This window comes from Phascolarctos cinereus, unplaced genomic scaffold (genome assembly GCF_003287225.1).
Source record: "Phascolarctos cinereus isolate Bilbo 61053 unplaced genomic scaffold, phaCin_HiC Scaffold_4;HRSCAF=312, whole genome shotgun sequence".
NCBI classification, from domain to species: Eukaryota; Metazoa; Chordata; class Mammalia; order Diprotodontia; family Phascolarctidae; genus Phascolarctos; species Phascolarctos cinereus.
The window spans coordinates 357,205,373-357,215,249 of NW_027555847.1; the positions used below are offsets into that span (position 1 = coordinate 357,205,373).

The following is a 9,877-nucleotide window of genomic DNA, read 5'->3' on the forward strand; positions in this document are numbered from 1 at the left end:
CCAACAACATATTGTAGGATTATGGTTTTAAATCCATTCTGCTATCCGCTTCCATTTTATGGGAGAGTTCATCCCATTCACATTCACAGTTATGATTACTATCTGTGTCTTTTTCTCCATCCTTTTTCCCCCATTTATGCTTTTCTTTCTCCTTTCTCCTTCCCCCCCACTAGTGTTTTGCTTTTGACCACCACTTCCTTCAGTCTCTCCTCCCTTCTATTATCCCTTTCCCTTTTCTTCCCCTTTACTCTTACTGCTTCTTCCCTCCCTTCTACCCCCTCCCTTTTCTTTCCCCTTTTCCCTCCTACTGCCTATAGGGCAAGTTAGATTTCTATACCTAACTGATTATGTTATTCCCTTCTTGAGCCAAATCTGATGAGAGTAAGGTTCAAACAATGCTCACCCCCTCCTTCTTTCCTCTGCTGTAATAGGATTTTCTGTCTTTTCCTGTAATGTAATTTACCCTTGTCTACCTCCTCCTTTCTCAGTACATTTCTAAGATCAGACTAATCTACTTACTTGGATCCATTTAACCCACTTGATTAGATTTTTTTTATCATTACATCAAAGTCAACTAATATCCACCCCCTTTATGTATACTCCTTTAACATGGTGTAATAACAATACAGTTCTCAAGAGTTGCAAGTGTCATCTTCCCTTGTAGGGATGTAAACAGTCTGCCCTTATTAACAACATATTGTATCTTTCTGTCCCATTTACCTTTTTATGTCTTTCTTGAATCTTGTACTTGAAGATCAAATTTTTTGTTGAGCTCTGGTCTTTTTATCAGGAAGGTTTGGAAGTCCCCTATTTCATTGAATATCCATCTCCTTCCTTGAAAAATCATGCTCATTTTTGCAGGGTAGTTGATCCTTGGCTGCAATCCAAGCTCCTTTGCCTTATGGAATATCATGTTCCACACCCTGGGTCTTTTTAATGTAGAAGCTGCAAGGTCCTGTGTAATCCTGACTGTGGTTCCATGATATTTAAATTGTTTCTTTCTGGCTGCTTGCAGCACCTTCTCTTTCATCTGGTAATTTTGGAATTTTGCTATATTCCTTGGCATTGTCAATTTGGGATCTCTTTCAGGTGGTGAGTGTATTCTTTCTATGGTTATTTTACCTTCTGGTTCTAGGACTTCAGGGCAGTTTTCCTTTATGATTTCCTGAAAGATACTGTCCAGGCTCTTTTTTTCATCATGATTTTCAGGTAGTCCAATAATTTTTAAATTGTCTCTCCTGGATCAATTTTCCAGGTCAGTTGTTTTACCAATGAGGTATTTTACATTTTCATCTATTTTTTCATTTTTTTGTTTCTGTTTGACTGATTCTTGCTCTCTCATAGAGTCATTAGTTTCCATTTGTCCAATTCTAGTTTTTAACAGATTGTTTTCTTCTGTTAGTTTTTGTACTTCCTTCTCTTTTGGCCAATTGTGTTTTTAGGGATTTGTTTTCTTCAGTGTACTTTTCCATTGCCAATTGTTTTTTAGGGACTTGTTTTCTTCAGTGTACTTTTTTTCCAATTGGCCAATTGTATTTTTTAAGGACTCTTCTACCTCTCTCATTAGACTTTTAAAATCCTTCTTGAGCTCTTCTAAGAAGGCTTTTTGGGCTTCAGACCAGTTCATATTCCCTTTTGATGTTGCAGATGTGGGTTTGTTGACAATGTTGTCCTCTTCAGAATTTCTGTCTTGATCTTCACTCTTCTCATAATATGAATCTATGGTACATTTCTTTTTACTCATGGTTTCTTTATTCCCTGGCCTTTAAAGAGATTGAGCTCTCCTGCTGGGAACAGAGGGCACTGACCCAAGCTTCTTGTGTTGGGAGCCTAGGTCTTGGTCACTGGCTTTGTGTGCTGGGGCCTCTTATTTGGCAATTGGAGGCTGTAGGTTCTGGCAGCTTACCTCGTGTTGGGCTGGAATCAGCAAGGCTGGAACTTTCAGGCAATTCTAGGTTGCCTGCTTTTCCTTTCCTTTAGCTTTCTTCAGCTCCTTTTAGATGGGTGCAGGTGTTTATCTGCCTGGGGCCCCTTAATGCTGCCCTCATTTCTGCTAATGCACTGGGAGATGCCTTTGAGGTATAGTGCTGAGGCATCTGGTGGTTTTCTGAGCTGCTTTCCACCGGTTCCCTGTCCTCACTGAGGCACTCGGAGGTCCAGGTGTTGGTGTTTGCCTGCTCTACCACCTGGGCTTCAGGATCTCCTCCTAGTTGACAGTGGAAGCTGTAGGGTTCTGACAGCTTACCTGGTGTTGGGTTGGAATCAGCAAGGTTGGGACTTTAGGAAGACTCTAGGTTGCTTTCTTCAGCTCCTTCCAGATGAATGCTGCAGGGTGCTTATCTGCCTGGGGTCCTTTGTAGTGCTGCTTCCCTTATTTTTGCCAAGGCACTGGGAGACCTGTTTGCTGGGCTGCTGCACTGCTGTTCCCCATCTTTCTTCTAGTTCAGCTGTTCCAGGGTTTTTTTTTCTGGGGTGACATATCCTGGGTCTTCAGAGGTTAATAGGGGAGGGTGACAGCGACTACCTTTTTACTTTGCCATCTTGGCTACTGGAAGCAAAAGTCCTAGAATTGACATTTCTTTAAGGGAGGAGGGGACTACAGGAAGGCAGGATCACCATGGCCAGCCTTATGACTTTTTTTTTAAGTTAGGCAATGGGGGTTAACTGACTTGCCCAGGGTCACACAGCTAGTAAGTGTCAAGTGTCCGGTCTGAGACCAGATTTGAACTCAGGTCCTCCTGACTCCAGTGAAAGTGCTTTATCCACTGTGCCACCTAGCTGCCCCAGCCTCATGACTGATAGCCATCGATTCCTCCAGGTGCTGATGTCTAATGGAATGATAGATGCGGCTGAGGTATAATGGCTACATAGCTTTTTTTTTTTCTGTGAGCAACATAAAGTGTACTGTACCCATAACAAATTGAATGACTTCATTGGTGTTAACATATTTCTGTATTTATTGTTTATGGAAATCAGGAAAGGATGCTCATAAAATAACAGAAAGATGTTTTTTTGCTCTGGTGAGTCTTGCAATAGCAGAAGCTACCAAAATTGGCATCTGACTGTGCATAAAAGGAATGGGAATTATTTTTTTTTAAACTATGGAGCTGATTGTTGAATCAGAAAATGGCTATGTATATCAGATTGTGTGCCTTCTTGGGGAGGGAAGCGAGGAGGGAGGGGGAGAAAAATTTAAAACTCTAAAGCTTATGGAAGTGATTGTTGATAAATCAAAATAAATTAATTAAAAATTAAAAAAAGAAAGTAGCTATGCATCATCTACCAGTATTTTTAAGTTATCCAACAAACTTCAGAGCAAAAAAATGAGGAAGGAAGCTGAAAAGGTGCTCCAAATGTTTGTTCAGGATAAGTAGCTTTCAGACAGACACAGCAAATATGCTTTACACACTTGCTGCATCATGGAATTGGTTCAGTATACATGCGAGACATATCAAGATGTCAGAAAGTGCAACGTCTGCCACAGCCTTGCCATTCGGAGTCAGTCCTTTGAAACCTATGAAATTAAAATGTGCTTACTTTGTGTTGCAAAGCATTTCATATCTCAGTCTGAGCCACACCATCATTGTAATAACATTTGACCTCATGAAATGCAAGATTTAGATCAGCCACTTTTCCATTTGCCATCCAGTACTCCAAGAATACCTAGAAGAATCTCATCTTCAGGAACAAAATGACGTTAAACGGCCAGTATTGAGTCAAGATTTTCTGTACCAAAGTTAAATATTCAGATATATTCAGAAAGATAAAATGTATTAAATGATCCTGTTTTGAACCAATCAATTCATTTTAATAGTTTTATATTAATTAACTCTCCTTATTTGTATTGACTTGCTAATAATCTGAGTAAAATAACTTTAATGAAAAAAAGTTCACTCTCTGATGACTTTGGGGGAAGGCTTCTGTACAAGTGGGGAGAAATTCTGTTGTAGCATTCTCCCTGAAACTATATATCTGTGAAGGACTTTTACTTAGTGTCTCTCCCATAGTTATATGCTTCTAAATAATCCTCTTTCTAACCTATCATTTCAGATTGTTTTGTTGGGCTGTGTTTTATTACCCTAATACTGACAATCTGCCACTGCATTATTGAAGTAGAAGGGGATTCACAAGACTTAAGCACCATTTTGTGCCATTGGAGGGAGAACTCACATCATTGTGCTTGTAGATCCATTGAAACATTAAAGCATTGGTCACTGAAATCAGAGGATTCATTAGCTAGTGGTTAACCTGCTAGAGCTGAGTTTCTCTGTATTTGACACAGTATGGGCCTAGGGAGATTTTTTAAGGTTTTCTGGCTTGTTAGAAACTGTCAGAATTTATATTTCTCTGATATCAGCTGGGAGGATATCATCTCAATCTCACATAGAGGCACTGGACTGGTCTTTTTGTGTAGAAATATAGTTACATAGGCTAATATGTGTAATCCTGAGTTCTAACATCCTATGTAAATGACAGAAATTAATCTGGCAGGTATGTGGAAGTCAGTCAGTCAATAAACATGTAAATGCTTACTATATGCCAGGCATTGCTTCCATGCTCTCCCCACCCCAACTTTATTGAAAGAAAAGTAGAGTGAAATTACTCAAAAAGAAATTTCGGTGCCTCCCTTGAAGTGCAAGACCAAGTGCAGGGTGGATTCTTTCTGGATGTTGTAGTCAGACAGGGTATGCCTGTTCTCCAGCTGCTCTCCAGCAAGTAGGCAATACTTTCTTTGTCTTGAATTTTGGTCTTGACATTCTCAGTGGTGTCACTGGGCTCCACTTTGAGAGTAATTGTCTTATCAGTCAAGATTTTCACCGCGATCTGAATCCCATGCCTGAGATGAAGGACTAAGTAAAGAGTTGATTATTTTCTGAATGTTGTAGTCAGATACAGTATGACCATGTTCTAGCTACTTTCCAGCAAAGATTAATCTCTGCTGGTCTGGGAAAATGCCTTCCTTGTCATGGATTTTGGCCTTAATATTCTCAGTGGTATCACTGGTCTCCACTTCAAGGGTGAGGTCCTGCCAGTGAAAGGTCTTCATAAAGATCTGCATTGTCAAGCAGTGGTGGTGGCACATACTGAACAACAGAGTCACCTCCTGTCCTTGGTGGATCTCCATGTTCTTCATTTCCTAATCTATCCCAGACATCTCTGTGATACTTAAACTTCTGTGCAAATAATGTTTAAGTCCCATAGCTTGTTTATTTAGCTTCCATCCTATAACCCCTCCCCTCCTTGGCTAACACCTTGAGAAAAAAATGTCTTCATAAGGTGTGTCCATTTGCTCTCCATTCACTCTCTTCTAAACCTTTTGCAATCTGGCCTCCAGACTCATCATTTGACTGAAACTACTTTCTCTACAATTACCAATGAGCTTTTAATTGCCAAATTCCTAGAGCTTGACACAACACCTGAAACATAATAGGTACTTACCAAGTGCTTGTTGACTTGCATTTTTATAGAATCACTGAAATTAAGAACTAAGAAGGACCTCAAAAGCCATCTAATCCAAGCCATGGCTGAGCAATTACCACTTCTGCTGCATATTCAACAACTATTCATCTAGCTTTTTCTTGAAATCTTCCAATGAGAGAGAATGAATCTACTACTGCCCAAGTCTGACCATTCCACTTTTGAATGGTTCTAACCATTAAAAAGCCTTTCTTTACATCAAGCCTTAATCCAAGTCTCTGTAGCTTCCAATCAGGGTTCTCTCTCCTTCTTTCTAGGGCCAATCTATACTATCTATACTACCTATACAATCTATACTATCTCTCCTTCACTTACTAGCCTTTTAAATAGCTATCATATCTCTAAGTCTTTTTTTTTCCCTCCTGGATATACATCCCCAGTTCCTTTAACCATTTCCACATGGTATGTTCTACATTCCTTTCACCATCTTAAGCATCCTCTTCTGGCAATGCTCTAGCTTGTCGGTGTATTTCTCGAAACATGGTGCCCAGAACAGAACTTGTGGACTAGACATAGTTTGGTCAGGGTAGAGTATAATATGAAATCCTCCCACCTTGTTTAACTTTGTCATTATTCCCCATAACCTGCTTCCCTGGACACCAAGCTTTCTGACTCTACTTGGAGGGTAAGGCTTAATTTTTTGAAGAGAGATGAAGAGGACATACAAGCAAAAGATAAGAACATACAATTATGGGGAAGGGTTTTGTTCTGGCACTAGCATAAGCAATCAGGTATCTCCTAGTGGCTTAGACTAGGACATCATGAGAACTCCTTGTAGAAATAGTGGTATATATGAAATAATAATAATATCTATTTCTCGAGCACTTCTCTTAAGATTATAGGACCATAAATCTAAAGCTAAAATTGGCCTCAGAGGCCATCTAGTTGAACTCCCTTATTTTACATATGAGGAAACTGAAACCCAGGGAGATTATTTGACTTGCCCATGCTCACACAGCTAGCAGCTGTCAGAGATGATATTTGTACCCAAGGGCTCTTAATTCTAAAGCCATCGTTTGTCACTCTGTTTTCCAAATATCAACTCCATGAACTGTCTAATACAAGTATTTAAACCCCTACTTACAAATGAAGAAACTAAGACTTTAAAAGATAAATGATTTGCCCAGGTCCACACAGTTGTTAAGTATTAAAAAGCAGGAACAGAGCCCAAGTCTTTTTTTACTTCTCAGTCCAGTGTTTGGACAGCTAAGACATGCTGTCTCCTTGCATCTTGGCAAAGCATGAAATTTGAATTTGCTGCTATGACTTTTTAGCTATGGCTAAAGTAGTTTTAACAGCAGAAAATGTTCTTAGGTCAAATTTGTTGCTGTTCAGGCAATTCAGTCATGTCTGACTCTCTTGACCCTGTTTGGGGTTTTCTTGGCAAAGACACGGGAGGGGTTTGCTATTTTCTTCTCTAGCTCATTTTACAGATGAGGAAACTGAGGAAAACAGGGTTAAGTAACTCACCCAGGGTCACACAGGTAGTAATTGTTTGAGGCCAGATATGAACTCAGGAAGATGAGTTCTCCTGATTCCAGGCCCAACACTCTATCAGTGGATAGAGTGGGTAGTGCCAACTAGCTTGGGTCAAATACCCTGATATTGTAAGCAGGCAAGTGCTTTTGGGCCAGATGCTAAAAACCAGCATTGTTGTATCTTGCTATGAAGAATATTTGAGAATACAGTGGGACCATTTCTGTAGATTCACTTGGGCTAGACCTTTCTTCTTTGCACACCTTCAATTTAACTTAATTAAATGTAGTACTTAAATGGATTGGCCAAGGGGAAGGGAGACCTGAGTTACAAGAACCAAGGAGCTGTTTCTGCTACAATGGATATGGATTATTTATCTCAGCGAGAATCATCCTAGAAAGCTTTGAGCTGGGCTTAATATGGTAGCACTGGTTATTTGACATATGGTCACTTGCCCCAGTGACACCAGTTTTAGAATGGGGACATATTGCTTTTTTTTCCGGTTGCTCAAAATATGTGACAATTGAAGTCTTAATCATATTCCCAATATGATATAAGGAGAAGAAGCTCTTGCCATCCCCAATTTTTAGATGAGGAGACTGAGATACGGGCCACAAATACCCAGGCTCTGTTCCCCCTGCAGGTACACTCTGCAGTGTCCTTCTGACCTTGTGATAAGAAAGTGTTCTATGTCAATACAACACCTCTGGTGCCCAGGTGCTATCTGGGCAGGAAAAAACTTGAATGGGGATAACCCAAATACTTCTGAGCTGGGGCTAGATACTTTTCAGACCATTCCTGAAATCAGATGCCAATTTATTGTGAATTCTTTGCCTTTACTTGTCAACAGAAAGTCTTGCTACTTCGTGTTACTACATAACACCTAGTTTATGCTGCCAATTTTGTAGATATTAAGAAACAGATGTATACTTCATAGTACTTCTAAGGCTCATCCCCGAAGAGTGCAAAATACTTAACACATGCATATATAAAGTTTTTGATTGAAAGCATAAGGGGTGAAAAGTAATGTTGAAGCATTGAATCTTGCCTGAGGACACTTACTAACTTTGTGACCATCAACATGTTATATGACCTTTCATAAACACAGTATTCTCATCTGCAAAATGGGTATATTTTCAATTTCCTGCCTCACAGGATTGTTGTGAAGAAAATACTTTGCAAACCTTAAAGTTAGCATTGTTGTTGTTATTGTTGTTTTAACTGTGAATATTATTTTCTTTAGCAAGCAAGTTCAGTAGACCACCATGCAGTAGCTGATAGACCCCACTGAATCTGTCTCTGTCAGTGTTTGAACTCGGACAAGTAATTTGCTCTCTCAAGGCCTCAATTTTCTCATCTGCAAAATGAGCTGGATCAGCCTACCTGACCTCTTTTAAGCTCTTCCTATTCTCTGAGACAGTTTTATGTTTCTGCTTGTTTCCTCATTAGCTTCTTCCCATTAGTTACACCAGAATTCTCAAGAATAAGTTTTGTGAAACTCAGGGGTGAATTCAACCCAAACTACCGTTACATGTTTTGCAATCATGCTTTTGTGGCCAACCCAGGCATTTTAAATCCTTGACTTTTAAAGCCAGTAAAGTAAATTGTCTTCATTTTCACCAGACACTATATTTCCTGCCTGAGCACCACAAGAAAGAACAGGCCTTGCAGAGGGCATTCAGTTTACTGCCTGCCCTGAACCAGACATCCGAATTCATTTTTATGGAGCTTGCAGGGTCCTACTGGGACTGTGTGAACCAGATTTACAGTGACTATTTCAAAATAGTCTCCCTTTTTGGGGGAAACAAGGCTCTTTTTTACGTTTGTTCTTTCAGCCAAAAAATGCATGTTTTCATAATCAGAGTTGCTTAAGACATGCCTTCTCCTCATGTGTTCAATGTTCTCTTGTAGGCTGGCCATGCATGACATATGCCCAGAACACTGACTTAGCTTTAGATTCCACCTCTATGCTTTCTAGCTGTGTGGTCACTGGCAAGCCACTGAACCTCACTGAGCTTTAATTTCCTCATCTATAAAATGGGCAAAATGATATCTATTGTACGTATCTTACTGGGTTAAGGTTAGGGTCATTGTGAGGTTCAAAGGGCATAATGTATGTAAAGCACTTGGCACACTTTAAATCACTTTATAAACTCCAATTATTATTACTTTCAGTCCTGGTCTCAGAACCTAATTTCTGTAGGTTTTGTTTGATTAAAATTCCCAAGAGCTGAAAAAATAGTTTTCAAGTAAAAAAAGGCCCTATATTTTTAAATGGCTTCTTCCTCCTTAATTTTAAAATATTCACCTCTTAAGGGAAACAAACCTTTTGTTTTTTAATTCCTTTATACTCAGATCTTCAGAATATTGTTTTAAAAGTATTCATTAGGGACAGTTGGTAGTGCAGTGGACAAAGCACTGGCACTGGAGTCAAGAGGACCTGAGTTCAAATCTGACCTCAGACACATACTAGGGCAAGTCACTTAACCCCAATTACCTAACCAAAAAAAAGAAAAAGAAAGGATTCATTGGTGTTTGAGAAGGTATAGTTTAGTTTTCTAAATGAAATTTTAGAAATACTGTAGATATGCTTGCCAAAATTAAATTCAGTCACTTGCCCGGGAAAAAGTTTGCACTTGAGTAATAAACAAAGCACTTTCAGTTATCTTTTGATTATGTGCATATCTTTAACCTCTTGTGTAATTGGAACATCACATTCTCTTTTCTCATTACTGCTTTGCAATCCCTTATCAAACTCCACCACTACCACCTTGTCCTGTATCGCCGGTATATTTGGTATATGCCAAACCACGGAGGATAACTGCCTGATTCAGGAGCCTGGAGACATCGACAGAATTTTCAGATTTAGGAGCAATCCAGCTGTTCTGCTTGTGCTGTAGAGATGTGTATAGTTTATTCTTCA

At 39.5% G+C, this 9,877-nt stretch overlaps 1 pseudogene; it reads left to right on the forward strand.

The window, feature by feature from the left end:
• Positions 1–2,791: 2,791 nt before the first annotated feature.
• Positions 2,792–3,695, forward strand: LOC110213702 (non-structural maintenance of chromosomes element 1 homolog; annotated as a pseudogene).
• Positions 3,696–9,877: the final 6,182 nt, after the last annotated feature.